Source organism: Taudactylus pleione, unplaced genomic scaffold, assembly GCF_031769625.1.
Source record: "Taudactylus pleione unplaced genomic scaffold, aTauple2 ptg000015l, whole genome shotgun sequence".
In the NCBI taxonomy this organism is placed as follows: domain Eukaryota; kingdom Metazoa; phylum Chordata; class Amphibia; order Anura; family Myobatrachidae; genus Taudactylus; species Taudactylus pleione.
In genome coordinates this window covers 20,333,350-20,338,765 of record NW_028284417.1, presented here as the reverse complement: position 1 = coordinate 20,338,765, position 5,416 = coordinate 20,333,350, and the positions used below count along the sequence as shown (strand labels likewise).

Sequence of the window (5,416 nt, the reverse complement as noted above, 5' to 3'; positions counted from 1 at the left end):
CTATTTACCCTGGCCTGTGCCTGTTGGAGGGACCCAGAGGGGCCCGGGTACTGCCCCCCATCCCCTCCCCTCTCTGCTGCAGCAGCCTCTCTCCACAGTCCAACACACATGCTGCTGTCACGCTGTGTGCTGGCTGGGCTAGGGGGAGAGGCTGCTGCAGAAGCAGTTAGTTCAGTCTCACTCCCAGCATGCATAAATTAGCCACTGCGACACATATGCAGCTTGAGTACTCACTGCGTGCGACGAGGTTAGCAATTTCTGAGTCAGGTCAGACCTGCTGTAAATGTGTTTGAGGGGACGATGTTACTCTATGTTCCTGATGTATATGCAGTACTTCAAGGTATTACAGATGTGAGATAGTGGTAGTGGGCGTCTCTATGCTGGCTGTGTGATGGCTTTGCAATTGCAATCATTAGCATATTTTCACAGCAGATGTGTGCGTAATCCCAACCGCAATCGCAATAGCAATCCATAGTGAATCAGGCCATCTATTCCTAAATCTGAATCATGTCCAATATACAGCAATCCATTACATTCAAATAAGTCTGCTCCTACCTTCAGGTGCAGCATGGCCTCTTTTGGTAATGGCTGCACCTGCTGCTATGGTCTATATTTAAACATAATGCACATGTAGTTGTCTGTGCTATTTCCTGGTTCATAATAAGCCAGTACATAACCTCTCTCGCCTTATTGGATATTTCTCTTCTTAAGTGGCTCTCATGTACTGTATGTTGCACAGGATACTTTTTCTTAATCATGCAGGTATGACATATGTATTATTTCCTTGGTAAATTATGTATTTGATTACTGTACGGTCTCTTTGATACATCTAATAAGCATGAATAAACAGTGGGAATGCATTTTTCTCTGCTGGCTATCCTTTCAGAATGATTTCTTTCAACACTTTCATTGTTTCATTATTTTTAATCTGCTCTTGTCTTGCTACAGACACTGTAAGAGAAGCTAAAATCATGGAAACATTTGGTTCTATCTCACTGTCCATCTGACTTACAGGACTTTCACTTTTGACTCCAGCATGAGAACTTGTGTAGGCAATGTACTTACCAAGACAGTACAGCAATTGTACATCATATTTCTGTAGTCTGATAAGAATTCTCATGGTACAGTCATAACATGTTTTGGCCATAATGGCCACCAATGGTTTGTGTCATACATGCCTACCCTCCCAGTTTTCGCAGGGGGCTCACAATTTTTCAGGTAACCCCCACACCCCTGGAAGGTTAGGCACTTCTCCCGCATTCTGCCCACTTCCTAGTGAAGTGGGCAGAATGGAGAGAATATCTGCAGCAATCGTGGATCCGGATCTAGGGGCCGGGGCTAAATGACGCGTTTCTCCATGAATTGTGTCATTTAGCCATGCCCCTATTTAAATTTAAGACAATTATGGCAATTTGCATTGAAGGGGGTGGGGCTTAATTATGCAATCTGTCAGGCCCTGCCCCTGTCACAACCCACCTGCTTCTCCCCAGGCTTCTCCCGGGGAGAAGCTAAAGGTAGGCAAGTATGGTTTGTGGTCAAGTTCCACTGTCAATGATAGACCATACACATGTTGATGAAATCTTTCACATGCATAAGTTATTGCCAGTAGATCTGTCTCTATCTTGGCATACTTTTTTGTTTGTCGAGAGTCTTGCCGTCTAGCAACAGCTGGTGGGTTAGGTGCAAGCCTCCCAATGAGCACAGAGAAGGTAAGTGAAAGAAGACTTTTACTTACCTTCTCCACAGTTGGGGGGGAAGAGCGGCTCTCAGGAGATCTGTGAGTCGCGTGTGATAGGTGCTATGGGTACGCGCATCACGGACATGCACGTGCACACTGGGCATGTGTGCACGCTCAGTATAAAAGGCTGTGCCACACCCCCCCTTGCTAGATTTTACCTCAGCACGATGGAGGACACAGTGTCTGTGTCTGCCACAGAAACACTGCTGGTGTCCCCATCTGTCAGCAAAAGAGGTAGGCAGTCCTCCAGGCATAACCTGGATGAGGCTGATAGTAGTTCTCAGGTGAGGAAATAATATTTAAAAGAAGAAAGTTAATGAACCATGTCAGGTAGGAGGACAGCAGGGACACCTCTGAAGAGGGGGAGATTTGTCAGGCTGCAGAGACTCCTTCCCCTCCTGCATATTCTCACAGAGTGGAGAGAAAATGCTCCTACAAAAAGAAATATATTGACCATGTTTCTTCAAGAGATGCTTATTCAGGAGAAAACATATCTTCCCCAGGTATTGCCCATAGGTAGAATACTTCTAAGATCCACAGCAGACCTCTCTCTCCCGCCCATAGCCGGCACATATTACCTGCCTCAGACCAGCAGGTTGCGCCACAGCGCGCTCATAAGGGGGCTAGTCACCACCACACACCACCTCTGACTCACTTACATAGGGACGCTAGCTACCCTCAGTAGATTGGGAGTCAGAGGAGGTAACTAGGACAAGCACGTCCTCTCGCAGAGTCGAGTATAGTGATTTACAAATGGCCCAGGTACCATTAGCCGGCAGAATGCACCGTCCAAAATTCATTCCCCTCACTGGGCCCTGAGCAAGCAGTCCAAGGTATATAATTTTGCTCAATTAGCCGGTAGAACAGCTCTCATTAAGGAGGATTAAATGGTTCTCTGCAACCATACTGGCATACTGGCATTCCTGACATTCCCACTCTGTTTGCCCCAGAAATTGATCTGACCCTTATGTCACTCATTGGGGATAACACCCAGAGTGATTCTACAGATAAACTACTTAGGAAAATTTAGCTTAAAGATTTGTATACGACTGGTCCTCTGTTATTTGCCTTAGACAATGCAGACAAAGAAGGGGTCTCAGGGGGCTCCCTAGATTCCCTGGTAGCTTCCAAGATAGCCCTCTTAAAAGCTATAAGCAGGGCTACCCTAATGATTGGCCAGACTTTTGATTTCATATCCAATTCCCATTGAACTTGCTGGCTGGCTAGTGCAGGTTTGACTAATCTAGCCCCCAGGCCACTAGATGTTCCTAACTTAACAGAATCTGACCTTTTTGGCCCTGATTTCATAGATGAAGTGAAAGTCCACTATAAAGCCCGTAAGTCATTCACAGACCTGATGGGCCCCTAACCTTCCAAACGGCCCTTTTGTCAGGAGGGTCATTCTGCATGAGCCAGCAGTTCGACCCATGACCAGTGGGGCACCCCCAGAGCTCGAGGATTCTCCCAGACATACATTGTAAGAGGCACAGGATCTGGCAATGCATACTCCTCCAGGAGAGACAGAGGATATGGTAAGTCAATTGCCTTCTCTTCCTCAAACAAAAAATTAAAGTCTTTCCCAAACAAAAAATTCCTGGAGACAGATTACCACAGAAAGGTGGTTGCTAAGGATTGTGGAGAAAGGTTTTTCCCTCTCACTTTTCCATTTTCCACATCAGATATATCCCTGCTCAAACAACACCAGTCCTTTATTAGATGGTGTCCTATTCCTCGCCCTTCAGTAGGGCAAAATAGAGTTGGCAGATGCTTCCAGGAGAGACTGGATCAGTCATCTGTTCCCCATCAAAAAACAGGATGGTTCATACATGCTAGTTTTAAATGTGAAAACCCTAAACCAATGTATAAAACCTTGTTCTTTCCATATGGAGGGCTTAGCGGATGTACCGTTCCTGCTTGACAATAATGATTTTTGTATCAAAATAGACCTCAAAGAGGCCTTTTACACAATTCAAATGCATCCAAATCACAGTAGGCTCTTAAGATTCTTCTGGAATGGCGTCCTCTATCAGTGGACAGTGATTGTTTTTGGTCTATCCAATGCCCCTTACACATTCACACACCTTATGAAGGCAGTAGTTACACACCTCTGCCAGATAGGAGTCTGCTGTATAATTTACCTGGATGAACTCCTGGTGACCTACTTGGACCAGGAATCCCTTTTACTCCACAGAGAGCTTATACTGTTACTCCTACGGAATCTAGGGTTTACCATAAATCTCTACAAATCCGTGTTAATCCTTTCACAGTCAATCGTATTTCTGGGATTCTTGATAGATACCACTTCTTTATCAATAACAGTTCCCCCAGACAAGTGGAGGGATATTCAAAACTTCACATCTCAAACCCTCGAACACCAATTCTTAATGAGGATTTTAGCCAAAGTTATGGCAAAATGAGAGCCTTAGATCCAGGTTTTCTCCACGCTACCCTGGTATGCAGGCACTCTAAGAACCTTCTCTCAGCTCTCCTTCAATGGGGTTGGGATTGGGTGGACAAAATCCTCCTAGATACCATAGTTCGCAGAGATCCACAGCTGGACAGCCCTGCCCCTACCCTCTCCCAGACTTCTGCTTCCTACTCCACCAGACATAGTCATCACATCAGATGCATCTTTTTCGGGCTCAGGAGCATATGCAAAACAGACAGCAGTAAGGGGAGGGTGGTCTGCTCAAGAGTCGACAGCTCATATCAATCTCTTGGAATTGAGAGCTGCCAGGTTAGCTCTTCTGCACTAGTCCCACCAAATTCCTGGGAGATATCGGTCCAGCTCTGCCTGGACAAAAGGACTGCAGTTTCTTATCTCAACAGAATGGGAGGCACTGACTTCCTCATTCTCTGCCAAGAGACAATAGATATCTGGAACTGGGCAGTGGAGCGATCCATACTACTATGCGCAATATATGTTCCAGGAGAGCTAAACGAGTTAGCCGATTTAGACTTCTTAAAGGTATTTTATTGTCCAGACCTCCGTGTCCATGTCACTCTACCATGTGGGACATTAATCCCTTTCTAAATTTTCTTGCCACAATTTCTTCTATGGCTGACAACTCTAATCTTTCAAGAAAGTTAGCTTCACTCCTAGCACTGGCATTTGCAGCCAGAGGAGCTGAACTTTCTTTAATACACTCTTCCGAACCCTGGATGACACCCACTCCATTGGGGTTCCATATTGCTTTGAGAGGACACACAAAGAGCAGTTCCATTCAGTCCCCTCTGGTGGAGTTTGATCTACTCAGAGACCAGTCGGACCCAGATCTTTGCATAGTCTACTGCTTATCTATCTACCTAACACTCACAGCCCCACTGAGAAACAACATTTCTAACCTCTTTATCACTTTCCATAAACCCTTTCATTCCACCAGACCTTCCACAATCTGGGGTTGGATAGTTTCTTCTAGGCAGAGTTCAGGAATAGGCACCTCCAACTTCAAGGGTCACTCCCTTCATGGGGCTGCTGTCATGTCGGCAGCGGCTAGGGCTTGCCATTACAATCCATAATGCAAACCACTTGTTAGTCTTCCACACGTACCTTCATTAAACACTATTGGAGGCCTTCCGATACGCAAAGTATAGAAGTCATAAGAGCAACCCTTAGGTATGTGGTAGTCTACGTACCAGCTGTTGCTAGGTGGCAAGCCTCCTGATGAGCAAACACTA

At 45.7% G+C, this 5,416-nt stretch overlaps 1 pseudogene; it reads left to right on the top strand.

Annotated features, from left to right (window-relative positions):
- The first annotated feature begins 1,905 nt into the window (after window positions 1–1,905).
- On the top strand, window positions 1,906–3,656 carry LOC148542154 (uncharacterized; annotated as a pseudogene).
- The last annotated feature ends 1,760 nt before the right edge of the window (window positions 3,657–5,416 follow it).